Source organism: Pinus tabuliformis, chromosome 5_1 (assembly GCF_031772625.1).
Source record: "Pinus tabuliformis cultivar Carrire ecotype Pingquan chromosome 5_1, CPIR1, whole genome shotgun sequence".
NCBI classification, from domain to species: domain Eukaryota; kingdom Viridiplantae; phylum Streptophyta; class Pinopsida; order Pinales; family Pinaceae; genus Pinus; species Pinus tabuliformis.
The window spans coordinates 481,185,264-481,206,985 of NC_142305.1; the positions used below are offsets into that span (position 1 = coordinate 481,185,264).

Below are 21,722 nucleotides of genomic sequence, written 5' to 3' on the forward strand. Positions count from 1 at the left end.
CCCATATACACAATTTTCATAGAAATCAAAATACAGAGAGCTATTACTCATACCTTCTACCATACCTTTACCATGAAGTATTCAAAGCCCTTCTCCCCAATATGTCCAAGCCTTTGATGCCACAACATGGTCTTTTCTCTAGAGACCACTAGATTTTCTGCTCCACTTTCAGGAACCATGGAACTGTTGCACCCATCAACAACAGTGCTACCTTGTAGCTTGTACAGAGTTCCAATCCAAACTCCCCGCATCAATACCAGTGCTCCCCGAACCATCTTGCAGGTATCCTTCTCAAACACTATTTTTACACCTGCATCATCCAGCTTGTTAACAGAAATCAGATTTCTGGCTAATGCGGGAATATGTAGAACACCTGGAAGCGTTCTAATCCTTCCACCTTGCAACTTCAACTTTACTTTTCCACGACCAATGGTTCTAGCCTTCATGTCATCCCCCAAGAAGACATCACCACCATCATATTTCTCATACTCACAGAACCACTCTCTATGGGGAGTGAAGTGAAAGGATGCACCTGAATCAATCAACCATGCCTCATGATCTACATGTGTACTTGAAGAAGCCAAGTACACATCCCCACCTTCATCTGAGGTGGTTTTCACCTCTACAGAAGAAGCCTCATCAAATCCCTTTCCTTTGTCAGGAGATTTAGATTTACAGTCCCTTTTGTAGTGCCCTTCCTTTCCACATTTCCAGCACACCACCTTTACAGGTTTTCCTAGAGATTTAGATGTCCCTTTAGATTTAGATCTCCCACTCGATGACTTATTTTTGTTTCTATTCTGGGTCCGCCCTCGTACAGACAAGGCATCACCATTTTGGCTCTCCATATTTTTCCGTCTCATCTCCTCCGTCAGCAAGGCTAAGACTATTTCATCAAACTACAAGGCAGTTGCATTGCTACCTATTGCAATAACCAGACTATCCCACGAATCTGGTAGAGAACACAATAAACTGATGCACTTATCTTCATCTGAAATTTTAATATCAACAGATGCTAACTGACTTACCACAGTATTAAATGCGTTCAAATTCTCTGTCACCAAGTCTCCATCTTTCATCCTCAGGTTATACAGCTTTTTCCGCATGAATAGTTTATTCACTAGAGACTTAGATTGGTACAAGGTCCCTAACATGTCCCACAAAGCCTTTGTTGTAGCTTCCCCTTATACATTCAACAATACTGAATTTGAGACACACAATCATATTGTGCTCTTTGCCTTCCGATCCAACTTCTTCCATTCTTCATCGGACACTCCCGTTGGTTTAGTACCCGGATCTACCACAATCCACTGATCTTTATCCACCAATAGATCCTCCATCTTGAGTTTCCACAACTCAAAACTCTGACCATTAAATTTCTCGATCTCTATCTTTCCACTGCTCACCATCTTCTTTCACCACCATAATCGATCTCGCAGATCTCCCACTGAACAGGGTCTACCACAGGCCCGAGCGAAACCCCTCAGCAACAAAGGCATCCCCTTGAAGCCAAATCTGCTCTGATACCAAATGTATGTTTTAACCCATACAGAAATTACCTGCATATGAATTCTAAAACACAGAAAATAAACAATGCGAGATCATAACACATAAAACACATATACACAGAGATTTTCCCTGGATCCAAAAACCGGGACTACTAGCTTGATTTTTCATTATATTCCTTTCAATGTTATAATACATATTTATACATGTCGAAGCATCCAATACCATGGACCGAGAACCATTGTGTCCAATACCATGGACCGAAAACCATCGCGTCCAAGAAAACATGTGCGAAAATCATGCACAAAACCATAGGTGGGTCTGCCCAACCTAACATAGGGTCCAAAACCAAAATTTTCCGGGGCGCTGCCCCAGACCCCATAAAGTGGGGTTATGGGTGCCCTAAAACCCCCTGTTAACTACGTGGAAAGAATATAACACAACCCAACAATATCCTTAGAAACCTTAGTGAATAATTGGAAACTCTAAGGATACAAAACAAGAAAAAAATTGGAATTTTGCATTATCTATTTTTTGTCCTGGGTGTAGGAAGAAGCATGCTCTATGGTAATTCCTCTTGATAGTGTTGAGATGTGTGTCATATGTGCAGAAAATCATGATACAAAATAGTGTCCCTCATTACCTAGACTTAAGGTTGTCTTTCAAGATGAAGCTAGAATAAATTACGCTGTATCACTCTGCTTTATTGCTAAAAGACCGTGGAAGCCTCAATAAACAAGTATGGCACAAGGTGTCAATTCTCAATATCAATCATATGCACAACCACATAGAAATTGGAATACACCCATGCCTTAGAAACCTTGGCCACCCCACCCTCAAAACTCATCTTAGGCATAAGGTTGGAAAAACACTTATGGTATAAATCCTCAATATCCTCAATTTCAACAACCATATCCTCAATACCAACCTCAGTACTACCCTCCTCAACCTACTCAAACACAATTCCAAAACCAAATATCAAATCAACCACTTCCATTTCCATCCACTCCATTTCCTCAGAAATATAATCAACTACCTGCTCAACCACTTCTGAATCCAAATAATAAAAATCCTCAATAACCCGTTTATAATGTTGAAGGTCAAAAATTTAAATATTGCATAATAACCCCCATAGGTCTAAATTATTTCCAACTTATATATGGTGGTTTTGCAAAATAAATCACCACTAGTCCTCATCCAAGAATTTAAGAAGGATAAAATTCCTGAAAAAGAAGCATCTCTTGATCAAGAAAATACTCCTCCAAAGGAAGATGTTCCTACACAATTAACTGATAACCAAATAAAGTCAACTCCTATAATTCCTCTAGAAGAACAACCTTTTATTTCCCTACGAAATCCTCCTTTTCTTGGAAGGGTCAAAATTGATAAGGGAATAGAAAGGAAAATTGTTTTACCTAAATATGATATGCTACATGAATTGAAAAATATTTACATCAAAATTCCTTTACTTCAGGATACAAAGGAAATACTTATATTTTCAAAAATAATAAATGAGTTGTGCATTAAAAAACTAGAAAGAAAAATAAAATATTTTAAAAAGATTCAATTGGTAAGAAATATTGCAAATATTATGATGGGGAAACCAATAGTTCAAAAATATCTAGATCTCGGTAGCCCTATTATAAAATACACATCAATGGTATTGAAATTCCAAACACTTTGATTGATTTCGGAGAAGCCGTTAATATCATGAGAAAACTAATATGGATTGGATCATTATATTTATTTTCATCCATCTCAATGCATTTGGAGTGGAAAAGGTGGAGGAATCAACTCACAAGACTGTTTTTACCAGCGGGACCCAGTTTTGCAAAACAGGGTCTGAAACCATCCGAGAGTTTTTTGAGGAATCAAATGAAAATTTTTATGGGTAAAACTTTGCTTCTTTAATATATCACCATTTAATATTGTTCTACACACAAATATCTTTCTAACATCACAAGAAGCGCATCAATCAGAGTCTGTATGCAAAAGTTATGCCACTCAGAAGTTGACCTTCCTATTTTCACACCTATAATTCAGGAGGATGTTGCTTCAACCCCCATTATTCATGGAAAATGGGATAGCCACATGATTATGATGTAAAATACTCTATAATATTCTATATTGTAACTCAAGTTAAGAGTTGATGTAGTCAAAATTAACCACTAGTAGGCTATCAGGTTGTGTTATAACCGGGCCACTAGGAGGAACAGGCATTCCATTATTTCGAGATCATTTTGTTCTATAGATGAGCAAAGATAGCTAGGAGAGATAGGATGTAGAGCACACAAAGAGTATTTTTCTATTGTAGCAACCCACAAGCCACAAACATTACTTCCTTGTACCTACAGCCATATTTCCAGACAAAGAAAGAGAGTGAAGTGGCCTCACCTTCTAGCTGGGTTTTCTTCTGAAAGGTTTTCCCAGAGAGAATATATTGTGTCTTATGTCTGTGTGGGTGAGATTATTTTGGCACTCTTTACTTTTCTGCATAATTTCCATTCACATGCATGCATTAATTACAGTTAAATCTACATATCTTAAAGTTTAATAAAACTATAATAGTGTAGAATCTTAGATTTCTTTAATATAATATTATCATATTTGTTGTGACAACTATCCAGTGGAATATCTACAACAGTTTATGGATCATTTGGTATCAGAGCAGGTTTCTTTGGGCATGTTTTGAGATTGCATAGATCTAGAACGGTAGGGCCAAAAATCATAAAACCCTAATCATGGCCGCCGAATCTATAAACAAACCTTGTGATCCTACAGAGGTGAGGTTTACACAGTTAGAACAACAAATCACAGATATCAACCACAATATAAGCCTCCTCATGGCGGACTTGCATAGCAAGATGGGGATATTTGGAGAAGATGGGGTTTCAAATGTAGAGGACTATCAGAATGGGTATTAGAAGAGCGAGGAGAAATAGAGTACGAGTCGAAGAAAGGACTTAGAAAAGAGCAACCCAATTCGAGTGTCGTAAACAAATCGTAGTCCCTGTTTAAAATAGGAGAAAATTTCAATATCAATCTATAGCACAAAACTATAGATGCTTTAAATCTTAAACATTGGTTGCAATAACTGGAAGTCTATTTCAATATCCATCAAATTAAATAAGGATAGAAAATCTCATTTGCGTGACTAGAATTATAGGGTCATGCACTAACTTGGTGGGAGAGCCACACGGAAACCCTAAGGTTGGAGGGAGAACCTCTATTGAATAAGTGGGAGGATTTCAAAACCCTCATTAAGTCACATTTGTTTCCCATAAGGTACATGGAGGACCAGTCGATCCGATGGCATTACTTCAGGCAAAAGATAGGCCAAAGCATGCAAGAGTACACCACAAAATTCAGGACGATGGTTACAATGTTGGGTATCTCTCCAAAGAACCCAAATGTAATCCTCATGTATTTGAGGAGTTTGTACCACCATTTGCACGAGAAAGTGATGTTGTTCAAGCCCAAATCGGTGGATGAGGCTTGTGTACAGGCACAGTACCTGGAGAACATAGGCCTGAAGAGAGCACCATCAAGTGGATCAAAGGAGAAGGAGAAACAAAAAGCTTCTAAGGATGGGAAGGAGAATAAAAAAGGGGGAAAAGATAAGAAGACGGTAGCCAGAGCACACCAGTGTAAAGATCCTAGCAACCACTGCAACCACTACAACATCGATGGCCATACAGAGGAAAAATGTTGGAAGTTGCATCCATAGCTAAACTCGAAGAACAAGAAGAAAGGTAACAAGAAGAAGAATATCATGGCCACTGATTCAAGTAACCAAGTTGAAAGCAACTTAGATGTGGATGTGAATATCGTATGTACGTCAGTACATAAGTAGGTGAATCTGAGTAGCCTTCAGTAGAAGGAAGAGAAAGAAATGACCAAACTTTTCCATATAAAGATACAGGTCAAGAAGATGAAGATTAATGCTATGTTTGACTCAGGATCGTAGGAGAATCTCATTGCAGAAGAGCTAGTCAAGAAGTTGGGGTTGGAATTTAATCATCATCCAAACCCATATCCACTGGGATGGGTAAATAAGGATGTAGAGCTGAAGGTAAAAAACAGTGCAAAATTAGATTTGCTTTCAGTGTTTATTTTATTGATGAAGTACATTTGGATGTGGTTCCCCTTGGTGTATGTGGAGTTGTGTTTGGGAGTCCGTACATGTACATGTGTGATGCAATATTCATGAGGAGATCCAACTAGTACCGGCACATCAAGGATGGAAAATCATTCATCATCAACACGCACAAAGGAAAGTAAAAAATTTCACTGGTAAGTTCCAACCAAGCCAAGAAATTGATTAGTTCCAACAAGAAGAATGTTTTATTGTTTTTAATAGAAAGTCAATCTGTAGAGGATTCAATAAGAGGTAAGACATCCCTAGAGGGGTTTACTAAGAAACAGAGACAATAATTGGAGGATTTGTTACAGGCATACAAGGATCTATTCTGAGAGCCTAAAGGACTACCACCTAAGAGGGAAGTGGAACATGAGATCTAGTTATTATCAGACTCCCCCTTACCGAATATCGAGTTGTACGGGCAGTTTGTTACAGAAGCGAGGTGAATAAATAGTTGCAACAGCTACTGGAACAGGGTGTCATTCGGCTAAGTACATCACCATGTGGGTCACCCATCATCATTGTTCTAAATAAGGATGGGACTTCGTGAATGTGTATAGATTACAAGGAATTAAGCAAAATCATGCTCAAGAAAAGATACCCCCTGCCCAAGGTAGATGATTTTTTGAATCAGTTCCAATAAGCAAAGTACTTCCCCAAGTTGAACTTGAACTCTAGATATCACCCTGTTTAAGTCAAAGAATAAGATACATGGAAGACCACCTTCAAAACTAGGAAAGGCTTGTATGAGTGGTTAGTCATGTCATTTGGCCTATGTAATGAACCAACTACATTTATGAGATTAACGAATTATATATTGCGCCCTTTTATAGATTCATTTGTTATTGTTTATTAGGATGATATATTGGTATATAGTGCTACCTGGGAGGAGCATATTTAGCATTTGACACGGGTGCTGGAAACATTGAAGAAGCAGCAACTACTAGAAAATCTCAAGAAGTATGAGTTTTCATAACAGCCCTTGGTGTATCTGGGGTATGTGATTGGTGGAGGAGATTTGAATATATATCCTTCCAAGATGGAGGATATCATCAAATGGTCAGTGCCTACTAATGTTTCTAAGTTCAGGAGTTCCATTGGGGAAACGCAGTACCTCATGAAGTTCATAACCTCATTTTCAGTGGTAGCATCACGGCTTCACGCCATAATATAAAGTGTTAAGAGTTTCCAGTGGGGAAAAGATCAGCAAAGGGCTTTCGAAGATCAGCCAAACACCAATTCTGGAATTACCAAACTTGCAATGACCCTTTGAATTGTAGATATATGTGAGTGGGTATGCTATGGGAGTTGTCTCGATGAAGGGATCAAGGCTTGTATGCTACTATTATGAAGTATTTTATGGGGCAATCCTTAACTATCCTACCTATGATAAGGAGCTCTATGAAATGGTGCAAGTTGTGAAGAAGTGGAATCATTATCTTATGGGAAAGTAGACAGTAATCCAAACAGATCACCAGCCATTATAGTACTTGCAGGCCCAGAGTAATCTATAGCACACCAAGCATTACAAGTGGATGGGGTTTTTACAATAGTTTCATTTGGTGATCAAGTATAGGAAGGGAAGCACAAAAATGTTGGCTAACGTGCTTTCAAGGCCACCCACATCAAAGATCACAACTTTGGGGTCTCTTATGCACATGGATCCATTCACCCGTGATGCATACAGAGAGGCATATTCAAAGGATGAGGAATTCAAGGAGGTGTATTAGAAGTTGCAGAGTCAGAGTCATGTGCACAATGGCAAAAGCATGGTTAACTACCATCTCCATGATGGGTTACTCTATAGGCTAGATAAGTTATGTGTTCATAAAGGTGAGTGATTGCAGATGATCAGAGAGGCTCACACCTCCAAGATTGGAGGGAACTTTGATGTAGTGAATACCATGGCTAACATGTAGAGGTATGTGTATTTTCCCAAGATGCAAAAGCAGGTAGCTAGGTTCATACGAGGATGCATGCTTTGTTGTACTAGCAAGCCTAGAAATAGGAAACAAGGTCTATGTCATTCCTTACCTATACCTACTCGTCCTTGGAAATCATTTCCATGGACTTTGTGGGATTTTTACCAACAACTAGGAAGGGACATGACTACTTGTTCATGGTAGTTGTTAGGTTCAACAAGTTTTGTTTTTCGTGCCCTATAAAAATACCATCAGTGGGCAAGAAGTAGCAATATTTTTATTTAGACAATTTTGGGTTCACTTTGGGATATGAAGGGGCACCATTTCAAACAGGGATACAAGATTTATTAGTGCATTTTGGACTACATTGTGGGAGAAGATGGATAGAAATTTTAAGAGATCTAAAACATTCCATCCACAGATAGATGGGTGGACAGAAGTAGTCAACAAGACTTTGGCGCAACTTCTGAGGGGATACAACCAGAAGCATCCGAAGAACTAGGATGGAAATATGGTATACATACAACATTATTATAATAGATCAGTCCACACTTCTATGGGAATGTCCCCATTTGAAACTTGTTTTGGATATTTTCACCTTCACCTTTCAATATTGCATATGGACAACAAGGAGGGGTGAGGGAAGATCTTACAGGAGATGCTTTGAGGGCTGAAAATTTTATAGAGAAGGTCGGGCAAATCCATCTACAAGTACAAGAAACATTGCAAAAGTCACAAGAGAAGTATAAGGCCAAGCATTATCAACACAAAACAGAGAAGTCATTCAAGGTGGGAGACAGAGTATGGTTACAGTTGAACAAGGAGAGATTGCAGGGGCCTGGTAATAAAATCAAGGCTCTAAGGTATGGTCCCTTTGAGATACTAGAAAAGGTGGGTGATAATGACTATCAACTCAGTTTACCACCATATATGTGCATTTACTTACTTGTGAATGTAGATAATTTGAAACTCTATGAGCCTTCCATGCTAGATCAAGAAGAGGAACAGGGCCTATCTTCTATGGAGGATTTGGCACCAGATGCTCTAGAGAAGTTGACAGAAGATATAGTTTTACAGAAGAGGTATAAAACTACAAAATAGGGGTGGCATGAACTTCGGAAGATTATATTGAAGGGACAACTTCCAAGCAAAGCTAAATGGTACATCAGAGAAAATGTGGAGTAAAAATTTCCTCGCCTCATTTAGTAGAAGCTTTTGGAGACCAAAATCTGACCAAAATGGGGAAGTCTGACCCAGATTAGATCATTATATTGTTTTCATCCATATCGATACATTTGGAGTGGATAAATTGGAGGAATCATCTCACGAGACCCTTTTTACGAGCGAGACCCAGTTTGGCAAAATTGGGTCTAAAACTTTCCAGGAGTGTTTTGAGGGATCAAATAACATTTTTTGGGAGTAAAACTTTGTTTCTGTAGAGCAACACAATTTCATGTTGTTCTACACACAAAGATATTTCCAATGGCCCAAGAAGTGTGTTAATCAGAATCCATATGCAAAAATTATGCCACTCAAAATATGACCTTCCTGTTTTCACACCTATAATTTGGGAGGATGTCACGTCATCCCACATTATTCATGGAAAAGGGGCTAGCCACGTGATTATGATGTAAAAGAATCTAGAAGAGTCTATATTATAACTCTAGTTAAGAGTTCATGTATTCAAAATTAACCACTAATAGGCTATCAAGTTGTGTTATAATCGAGCCACTAGGAGGAAAAGGCATTCCATTCTTTCGAGAGCATTTTGTTCCATACTTGAGAAAACATAGCTAAGAGAGATATGAGGTAGATCACACACAGAGGTTTATGTACTATAGCAACGCATGGGCCACAGGGATTACTTCTTTGTACCTACAGCCATATTTGCAGAAAGAGAAAGAGAGCGAAACAGCCACACCTTCCAGTGGTGTTTTCTCCCGAAAGGGTTTCCTAGAGAGCACATCTTGTGTCTTATGTTTTTGTGTGAGCTTATTTTGTTTTTCTCTACTTTTCTTCATAATTTCCATTCCCATGCATGATCTAATTACAATTAAAAATATAAATCGTAAAGTTTAATAAAATTGTAATAGTGTAGAATCTCATTTTTTTTAAGATAATATTATCAGATCTGTTGTGACGAACTGCCCAGTGGAATATCCATGAAATTTTACATATCAAAAACAAAATATGGATAAATTAAAGCTTCTTAATCTTCAATATACCCAACCCTTCAATAATTGGAAGATAGATTTGTTATTAAACCAGATGGTATATTAGAAGATGTGTTTGTATCTTTATATTCATGGGAGTATCATGTTTATTTTATGATTTTAACTCCTAAGAATAATTTCTGAGGGCATCCATAAATCCTTGGTAGACCTTGGCTAGCTATAGGTGATGCATTCATAAGTTGTAGATCTGGTGATATGTACATTTCTGATGGCATCTCTACTAAGAGATTCCCATTGTATCCACCTGCAAAAACAATAACTGAAGTAGAAAGTGAAGTTTGGATTCATGATAATGAATATTTTGAGAACATTCAACCAGTATTTACTCTTTCGCAAATAAATGAGGAGGATCAATTGATATTTTTGATGAATAATAATGATTCTTCTTCATATTTTGAACAAGATCAAAGTTTTTAAGAGCAATGTAATATTGAATATTTATCATCTCGTCAATCTAAAGTAGCTTTGCATTCTATAGAAAAGTTTGGCAATTATTTGATCGAAAATTTTCCAAGAAAAACATTAAATATGAATAATAAGTTGGAAGAATTTCAAAATAGACAATTGATAAAGATTCCACAAAAATATTCCTCTGCATATGCATGGGAATACACTGATATAAAAGTAATTGATCCTAACACATGTATGCATCACATTTACATTTAGGAAAATGTCAAACTAGTTAGACAACCTTAGAGAAGGATGAATCCCAATTTGAGATAAATTGTTGAGGAACTACAAAAATTACTCAATGTGAATTTCATTTATCCAATATTAGATAGTCAATGAGTCTCACCTTTAGTTATTGTTCCTAAGAAGAAAGAAAAGTGAAGATTTTTCACTGATTATAGGGGATTGAATAAGGCTACTTTAAAATATCCCTTTCCACTACCTTTGATTGATAAAGTACTAGATACCTTAGTAGGGAAGAAATACTTTTCATTCCTTGATGTTTCAGTGGATATAACCAAATCCAATTGGCACCAGAAGATCAAGATAAAACAACTTTTACATGTCCATGGGGTACATATTCTTACATGGTACTTCCTTTTGGGTTATGTAATTCACCTACAACATTCCAACTAGTAGGTTTAGGTATCATTTCTGATCTAATTCATGATTGTGTAGAATTTTACATGGATGATTTCACTGGTTATGGAAATGTTTTTGAAGAAGCCCTTGAAAATTTAGAAAAAGTTCTCATTAGATGTAAGGAAGAAAACCTTTCATTAAGTCACGAGAAATATTTTATGACGTTTAATGAGGGAATTGTTTTAGGCCACCATATTTCAGGTGATGGAATTAAGATGGATGCACCTAAGTAGAGGTAAAATCTAAAATTTCAGTTCCTACTTGTCAAAGATATATTAGAAGTTTTCTTGGTTTTATAGAATATTATATAAGATTCATAGAAAACTTTACAAAAATAGCTTCTCTACTTTTTAAACTTCTTATGAAGGATTGTGATTTTTTTTGGAATTATGATTGTCATAAAGAATTTGAATCATTGAAGTAGAAAATTACTTAAGCACCAATCTTAAGATGGATTAATTGGTCTCTCCCTTTTCACATTTCAACTAATGCTTCAGATACAACTTTAGGGGCTATGTTCGAACAAAAAGATCCAACTCCTTATGTTATTTATTACACAAGTAAAAATTTGACTCTTGTAGAGTAATATTACACAGTAATAGAACAGGGGTTTTTAGTTGTTATTCATGCCATTAATAAGTTTAGACACTATATAATTGATTAGAAACTTTCATTAATACAGATCGTTTGCTATTAGATATTTAATGAATAAACCAATTACTAATGGTAGGATTACTAGATGGTTGTTATTATTACATGAATTCAATATTACTATTCTGGATAGGCCAAGAAAGGAAAACACAGTCATTGATTTCCTTTCCAGGATGTACAATGATAATATTGATACCATTGTGAAGGATAATTTTCTTGATGAATATATTTTTGCAGTGTCTACTAAAACTCCTTGGTTTGTATATATTGCTAACTATTTGGCTACATGAAATTTCTCCCCACAATTATCAGCCAAAGAAAAGTAGAAAGTCATCAAAACCAGTGCACCTTACTCATGGATAGAAGGAGAATTGTACCGAACTAGACCTAATCTGATCATCTAGAGATGTGTTTGAGAGGATGAAGTACCAAAGATATTGAAAGCTTTCCATGATAAACTATGTGGATGATACTTTGCTAATAGAATAACTACTTACAAAGTCACTCTTTTGGGATATTTTTGCCTTCTTCTTCTAAATATGCCAAGGAATATGTAAAAATATGTGATAGCTACCAAAGAATGGGAAAACCCATTTCATCGAATGAGATGCCTCTGCAACCTTAGGTACTTGTAGAGCCATTTGAAAAATGGGCTCTAGATTTTGTTGGTCCAGTCAATCCTCCATCTAAATAGAAAAGGTATACTTGTTTGTACGGATTATATTATGAAATGGTAAGAAGCTAATCCACTTCCTTTTGTTACTTAAAATGTTGTAGTTACATTTCCTTTTTACAATATTTTTACTCGTTTTGGTGTCCTAAGGGAAATTGTGACACATCAAGGTACTCAATTCACATCCAAGTTGGTGAAGAAAATTATGGAGAAATACAAGATCAAACATCGAAAGTCTATTCCATATCATCCAGGAGCCAATGAAAAGTATAATCTACCTATAAGGTACTTGAAGTAATCTTGACCAAGACTATACACTTGTATAAAAGAGATTGGGCAGAAAGGATTCTAGAGGCACTTTGGGCATATTGTACCACATGGGAAGACACACTCCTTATGAGCTTGTCTATGGGAAGAAAGTTTTGCTTCCAATTGAGTTCCAAGTGGAGACTTTTAGAACAACAGAAAAGATGGGGCTTGGTCTATTTGAAGCTCAAAAATAGAGGTTAGCGAATTTGAATGATCTAGATGAGATATGACAAGATATTATCCAAATAGATAGCATAGTCTAGTAGAAAAGATCAAGATGGCATGACAAATTCATAAAAGTTAAGAAGTTCAAGCTAGGTGACTGGGCTCTTCTTTTTTACTCGAAATTCAAATATTTTCAAGGAAAATTTCAAACTCGTTAGATTGGTCCCTATGAGATAGATATTTTCTTTGATAATGGAGCATTTAGAATCAATACTATTGATGAAGAAAATATTACATTCCTTGTTAATGGAAATAGATTAAAGTTATACCATAAGCCCTTGACAAGAGAAGAAATTGTCAAATATTTGCAAAATAACTCTGATTTCAAGTTGATTGAAAAAGGAGACCCTTCTCCTCATCTTCCAACTAGATTGTAATTTATTTTCTTAAATTTAAAAATAAAATAAGAAATAATAATAATAAAAATAAAAATAAATTATAGACATGAAAACCAACATTGTTGGCATGTTTATATAGAAAATCTTAAATGAAAACCAAGAATTCTTGGAAGTTTATATTTTCAAAACCCCTTGTCTTATCTTACCCCATTTATTTTCTTTCCCTCTTTCTTCTTCTAATAAAATTTTTCACGTCTAATAAAGCCTTTGAGACCTTATTTTTCTCCAAGTATTCTTAGGAATCATTAGCATCAATCAGGATTAGCTACATCAATAGTAATTAAGATTTCAAGAAAATGGTTATAAGATTTGTGATATTCTGCAGTTGATTTCAAATTTTGCAGCCAACATGAAATTCGTAAATACTTTTAACCTATGTAATTATCAAATCTTCAAAGTACTTCAAACCTACAAGAAAGAGAGCATCAGTATCAAGGGTATGTGAAACAAGGTATGCAAATAGAATGATAAATTTTTTTCATTTAGAAACGATAGCCTTGTAAACTTATTGAATGATAATGATACACTAAATGAGAAATTCATGACCTTGTGATAGCCCTATTCCATTCCATATAATCATAACCCTATCCATCACTTCAATACCTCTTTGTTATATTTGAAATCATTCAAGTTTTAATAGTCCTATAGAAATGGATCTCTGAATCATGAAAAATCATTTATGAAAGAGGTATAATTACATTGGGAATCGACCACCTCCCTAAAGCAACCTATTTTACTTTGAACCTTTTGCCATTCTACCCCATCATTCATCCTCCAACTTCTTCACTATCAAATCCATTCACTACCCTCATCTCACCCTTGTCATAAGACTCAATTCAAGATCAAAACTTCCCTTTCATCATGGGAGTCATCATCATATTTGAACCCAATGAAGTTAATTTTCTTCAAGCATATCCATGAGTTCATGATCAATTGTAGAAAGTTGAATGGCTTGGTTTCCTTGAAAAAATCGATGGATATGAGGTGGACGTTACAAGGGCATTCGTTGGGGCATTCAATGGAGTAGAGGCTGAGATTGGGGATGCCAAGATGATACTTATAGAATCTATAGTGACAGAGACAACGGGATTACCAAGAAATGGAGAAAGTCAGTTCACAAATAGGAAGATCAAAGAAAAAGAATGGATAGTCTTCCTCCAAAACCCAAGTATGGATACTTTTATCTTCAAGAAAGGGATACCAATAAATGCATCGAAAAAAAGTGAAGAAATCTTTTGTTGACTATTCAATTTTTTTACTCGTGAAGGTCGATATGGCACAATGTTATTCTATCATACTCAGCTCTTGATGCAATTAATTGAAGGAAATTAGTTGAATTTACCATATTTTCTACTGTGTAGTATTAAGAAAATGGATTCTAGTATACAATAGGACTCTAAAATCCTTGATAGTGCCCTGTATCATCATACATTAATAAAAATTCTTGTTGAGGCTCATTTGAAATCTAAGGGAGATAATTGGCAAAGCTTTCTGGTTCAAAATCATTTTATAGAGGTTCCAGAAGAGGAGGCAATGTTAAGAACTGGGAGAAGTCATCGCGGATAGTTCCAAACCCTAACCTTGAGCCAGTCAATGAAGAAGATGGTTTTAATATCAATGAGACAAAAGGGATGGAAACTATACCAGATGAGTCAGAGGATAATACTCCTCTTAGTAAATTTTTGGAGAAATTTAAGTAGAAAAATGAAAAACGAAGTGTTAGAAGAAAGAAATTCATATCAAGTATCCAGAAACCAGAAATGGTCAAAGGGATAGAGACATTGAATAAGGAACAAGGAAAAATTTAGAGGCTAGACAACAAAAGAAATGTTACGCAAGAAACAGTTGAATTAGAACCGCAGGGGCTTCACTCGGGGGGATACCATACCATGTGCATTCATATTGGAGGATATATATTGAGGAAAAAATGACATAATATATTGAGCATATAATAGGGGGTAAAAGGTTTTTATATTGGTAGGTATAAAAAATGGAGCTCAATGATCTGAAATGATCATAAACTAAATATTGATGTAGAATTGATTAACCATTAAAGATTTGAATGTTAGATGAAGCACGCAAACTGAGGAAAAACTGCTTGAATAGAACACTTTACGACAGCTGATTAAACATAAAATTGATGCATAACAGAAGTGAAAACAGAAAAAACACAACAATACCAGACAGAAAATTGATGACGAAGTTCATCCTTGATGGACTACATCTTCGGGTCCGCTTTCAAGATGGGCCACTGCTTTTTATTAGGAATGAACAGAAAGGAGTCGATTACACAGTGATATAGTCACACTAAAATTTCACACAGGAAATTTTGACCTCTTTCATCATATAGCCCTCTGAACCATCTTTCCAACGCTGCTTACGGTTTCCAAAACCAACCACGGATGCTCCTGAAACACTGAAAACAAAATCGCCTATGTCCTCCAGAATCTACATACAAAAGTCAAAACTCTCCTAATGTCTTCAAAGAAGCCAATCCACCTTCTAAAGGCATCCAAGTTCATCAAAACCACTTTGATTGAATAAATGGTGAATTTGGTTAGTGTTTGAGCTCGGTCCTGTTGACATGAGACACCTAGGGTTAATGCCATGGTGGAGGAATTAGTTTCATGCCAAAAATACATTTTAAAACCCAAAATAAACCATATAATAAATACATAAACCGTTTTCAGTTCCTTAACCGTGCGGAGGACGGTGACATCTCATGTGAACAGTTGATTCAATCTGTGGTTAGTGCGCCAGTGGTTCCGCTATCGATTTGCTAACCCTGACGACTTAGCAACACAGCATTCACATGTTACCTGTCCGCCGTTAGGTACGCTCCGCGGTTCTAAAACCCGAAGGTCAAAACAATGTCGTGTTCACATGACATGCTTATTCTGGTGCAGTCTATGTTGCGGTTATGGCTAACCCCAGTGGCTACAGCTTAACGATACCTGGTCACATGTTTCCGACGCAATTAGATGACTACGCGGTCTTCTGACTGTGTTTTTTTTAATTTGCAATGTTTTAACATATTTGCAAAGGCCGAAAGGGTTTAGCCTTAAGGAAAAGGTATTTTAATGTGGGTTATGGTTTTAATGTATGTTCAAACACGGATTTGATGCATGGTGTAGTTCTAGGTTTAGGTTAGGGTTTGGATTAGGATTTGATTTGTAATGTTTGTTTTAGGGTATGGTTTTAGGGATTAGGATTAGGACTTACATCAAGACCCATTTACAACCCTTTTTACAATCATTTGTCACAATGTGACAAAACCACACACATCGTCATCTCCAGCTATCTTTGTGACGACCCTGACGATGAACATATACCACGGACGACATCCATGTCGAACCCAAATCCTGTGAAGACGAATGACAAAACACATGTCGTCGACCAAATCCTGGGGAACTGTCGATGAACTCATGTCGACAAACAGGTGCAAACCCATATTAAATGAATTCCATGAAAACCATAAACTTTACCTAAACAACCTGACCCTTAACCAACACTGTTGAACTATCGAAGCTGAACTGAAGCGACGATGGCACTGAACACTGATGACGACACTTGAACACCTGTACAATTGAATAAACAGAATCCTCCTAGATCATTCCTCTCCACTTGAAAGCTTTTGGACCACAAAATTTTGACAAAGCAATTAGTCGATAAGGGTAGAACTCCCTCTCTTTCCACCTTGACCTGACGATGTACCAATACATTCGATCAATCACCTGCAAGTGATGACCCTGATGATGCTAACCATGGCACTTTTGATTCGGTGACCTGTTTCATCCATCCACAGTATGAACAACCTACGACAATGGGAAAACAACATGTTATCAACACGGCAATTGAATTCTTTCCATGAAGAATCATGAGTTAGTGATTCAAAAACATCTTTGAAAACAGTATTTATAGAACTTTGTTCAATACATCTGGTGGGAATTAACAATCTACTTTCTAGAATAACTGAAATATTCAAAGACTCCTTTGATTTTGACTTCATATCAATTACTTGACTTGATTTACTTTCCTGTTGACTGATTACCAAGTGAACTTGTTGCACATAACTCATCCATTTGTGATGTAAAGACTGCTGCAACTTAGTTTGACTTTGAAAGTATCTAAGTAATTGTTGATTTACTTGAATCACTATTTCTTCGTCTATTAACTAATATCTCCATTGACTAACACTTTCACTTAATGCATTAGTTTTCAAATCATGATAAGGAAACTTTATATCTGCTTTCGAAAATGCTTTGTCATGAAAACTTATAGACTTCCTCTCCACTTGAAAAGAGGCTTCATTACTTTTTAAAGCATGAATTTGATGATGCAATACCGAAGAAATGTAACACTGACTTTCCCCGATACTGACCTGAACCCCTGAAACTGAAAATAAACATACCATTTGAAACAAGTCTCTTATTAGACTCACATGTACCATTCCCTGCAATACATTGCTAATGATGATAGTTTCTAGAATTTAGTTGAATGAATGAGTTGAGAGTCATTCTATCTTTAAGAATATGTTCATAGGACATCAAATGTATCTCATGTTGCTTATCTTGTTTATGAATAAGATTTCTTGGAAAAGAATTAACCACATTTACCAATTGATCTATAAATTGAATCTCATATTACGAACAATCATCCTTATGTTGTTCCTTAATAAACATGAGTACATATTTACTTGAACTTATTAACTGCTTAACTTGATTTGTAACAATTAAATCCAAGTTTGATTTGACTTTATGTGCCCTAACAATAAATTCAACCCCTTCTTTCTTTAGGTGATATTTATGTTCTCTTCTGTAAAACATTGCATCTCTATCATAAAGATAAGGACTTCCTAAGACAACTCTGCATATGTCTACTGGGACCACATCTAACTCCACTTCATCAATGTACTTAGATGTAATTGCAAATTTTAACTGACACTGCTTTGTGACATGTATCTGAGTTGATTTATTAATCCAACCTAATGGGTATGGTCTTGGATGATTCTATGTCTCCAATCCCAATTGATTAACTATATGTTCAGATATTAAATTTGCTTGCGATCCACTGTCAAACATTGTGTCAATATTCGTATTCTTAGAAGTTATCATTATGTGGAAGAGTTTAACTCTTTTATCCTCATGTGAAGGATTTATATTTGAAGAAGATACAATAGTTTTTGAACTCGAACCAATGTCAGAAGTTTTACCTATCATAACCATAGCGGTTATCCTCCTTTCATCACCTAAATATGAACCTAGATCCTTCTGGACTGCTGCAATGGACTTCTTTTCATCCTTTGCCTTAAGGAACTTTTTGGGCTTAAGTTCTGGATGAAGTTTCCAGCACTTTGATTCATCATGGCTGATTCTCTGGCAATGAGAACAAGTAGGTATTTCCTTCTTAATGATCGTTGATTTCTTTCTCTTCGAATTCTTCTTCCCGTTACTGTCACTGGAATCTTTGGTTTCTAATGCTTTGGATGACTGTGATGAAAACTTGAATGGTCTGCCACCTGATTCAATATGTATGGCCTGAACACACACCTGATCAGAATCATCAGGATTAAACATCAATAATGTATACTGCAAGTATGAATGTAAACTGCCGATGTATTTTAACAAAGTTTCACGTTTATCTAATGAAATACAAAATGCCAATGCTCTCTTTCTGAACTCTTGAGTAAACTCCTAAACACTCTACCCTTTACCTTGCCTCAGATGTTGCTAATCATTAACAGCTTGCTGCATGTATCCTAAAGGATAGAATTGTTTCCTAAGAGCTTTTAAAAACGTATACCATGAAGAGATGACTTTTCCTTTACACTTTACATCTATCTGAGTTTTACTTTCCACCATATTAAAGTTGTTCCCCCCCACTCTAAGTGTAGCTAACTGAATTTTAGTTTTATTGCTAGAAATGTTCTGAATATGACAATACACTTCTAAATACTTAATCCAGTTATCTAACTTTTCAGGATTCATTTCACCATCATAAATAGGTAACTCAAATTTAACATCAAGTTTCAAAAGAGATGTTTTCTTAGGTTTCTTTTCCATTTCAAATTCACACTGGAAGAAGAAGAAGAAGAGGATGATCAAGATGATGGAGGTGAAGGTGGTTTATCATTCTTCCCTTTACTTATGTCCTTCTTCGATGGCTTTGAAGAAGAAACTGCATCTCTCGCCTTCTTATCTTCGTAAAATTCTCCCAACATCCGTTGCATAGTTAAGAACTCCTGCTGAAACTGTTCTTCACTCATCTTAGTTTCAGTGTTTTCACCTGCATCTAATCCTGACATGGTCGATTTCTGAACGACTCATCGCTTTCCAATCTCTGGATCGATCTACTCAAGGATTCCTTCTCCTCGTTGCAACTTTGACCTGGTTAACATTCAATGGAAAATTATACAAACGCAACCTGCTCTGATACCAAATTATATGATCTGAAATGATCATAAACTAAATACTGATGTAGAATTGATTAACCATTAATGATTTGAATGTCAGCTGAAGCACGCAAACCGAGGAAAAACTGCTTGAATATAACACTTTACGATAGCTAATTAAACATAAAATTGATGCATAACAGAAGCGAAAACAGGAAAAACGTAGCGATACCAGACAACAAATTGATGACAGAGTTCATCCCTGATGGACTACGTCTCTAGGTCTACTTGCAAGATGGGTGACCATTTTCATTAGGAATGAATAGAAAGGAGTCGATTACACAGTGATTTAGTCAGACTGAATTTGCACACAGATAATTCTAACCTCTTCCATCAGGTATCCCTCTGAACCATGTTTCCAATGCTTCTTACGGTTTCCAAAACCAACCCCGGATGCTCCCAAAACACTAAAAACAAAAGTGCCTATGTCCTCCAAAATCTGCATAAAAAAGTCAAAAACACTCCTAATGTCTTCAAAGAAGCCAATCTGTCTTTTAAAGTCATCCAGGTTCATCAAAACCACTTTGACTGAATACATGGTGAATTTGGTTAGTGTTTGAGCTCACTCCTGTTGACATGAGACACCTAGGGTTAATGCCATGGTGGAGGAATTACTTTCATGCCAAAAATACGTTTTAAAACCCAAAATAAACCATATAATAAATACATAAACCATTTTCAGTTCCCTAACTATGCGGAGGGAACTGGTGTCGGTTTGCTAACCCTGGAAGCTTATCAACACAGCATTCACATGTTACCTATCTGCAGTTAGGTAAGCTCCGCAGTTCTGAAACCTGACGGTCAAAACAATGTCATGTTCACATGACATGCCGGTTCCGATGTGGTCTATGCTGCGGTTATGGCTAACCCTGATGGTTGCGGCTTAACCATACCTAGTCACATGTTTTCGATGCAGCTAGATGACCGCTCGGTCTTCTAGCTGTGTTTTTTTTTTTTTAATTTGCAATGTTTTAACATATTTGCAAAGGCCGAGAGGGTTTAGCCTTAGGGAAAAGGTATTTTAATGTGGGTTATGGCTTTAATGTATGTTTATTACATAGATTTGATGCATGGTTTAGTTCTAGGTTTAGGTTAGGGTTTGGATTAGGATTTGATTTGTAATGTTTGTTTTAGGTTATGGTTTTAGGGATTGGGATTAGGAATTACATCAAGACCCATTTACAACCCTTTTTACAATCATATGTCACAATGTGACAAAACCACACACATCATCGTCTCTAGTTATCTTTGCGACTGCAACCCTAACAATGAACCTATGCCACGGATGACACCCATGTCGAACCCAAATCCTGCGAAGACGAACGACAAGACACATGTCATCGACCAAATCCTAGGGAACTGTCGACAAACTCATGTCGACAACCAGGTGCAAACCCATATTAACTTAACATCATGAAAACCATAAACTTTACCTGAATAACCTTGTCCATAACCAACATTGTCGAGCTATCGAAGCTGAACTGAAGTGACGATGACACTGAACACTGATGATGACACTTGAACACATGTACAATTGAATCAACGGAATCCTCCTAGATCACTCAATATTAATAAATAAAAATAAAGGGGTATAAAACATGTTAATGAAAAAATGAATACCTATAATATCTATTGAAAGTAGGGGTTTTTCAAATTGAGAAGGTGTATTGGATTCATATTGGTATTGGGTTAAATAATGTGATTTTTAGAGGTATTTTCTAATATGTAGTAAAAATAAGGGTATTTTTTAGTATGCCATGAATGCACGTGCTATGTCGGAGGTTCATTGAGTGAAGCCCCCATTATTAGAACCAAAGTTAAGGAGGATTAAGCACATTTCTAAACTCTTAAATGAATAACCATGACAAGAGCCTCCGAAAATTGTTAGCCTTGAAGCAGAAGACAAGGTCGAAGTAGAAGCAGTAGCATAATCCTCATTTTATCAAGCTCCAAGTCTAGTCAAGAAAATACCAGAAATTGACCCAGTCCAACAACAAATTTGTGAATATGTGGAAGCACTAGAACAGAGGCAAAAAAGAAGGTAAATTAACCTCCCCAAACTAAATATGAAGATAGTTTTCATGAGGAATTCCCTTTGACTAATACCATTCCTTAGGAAG

At 36.3% G+C, this 21,722-nt stretch overlaps 1 pseudogene; it reads right to left on the reverse strand.

Annotated features, from left to right (window-relative positions):
• LOC149165603 (leucine--tRNA ligase, cytoplasmic-like) overlaps positions 1 to 16,578 on the reverse strand; it is a 99,134-nt pseudogene extending 82,556 nt beyond the window's left edge.
• Positions 16,579 to 21,722: the final 5,144 nt, after the last annotated feature.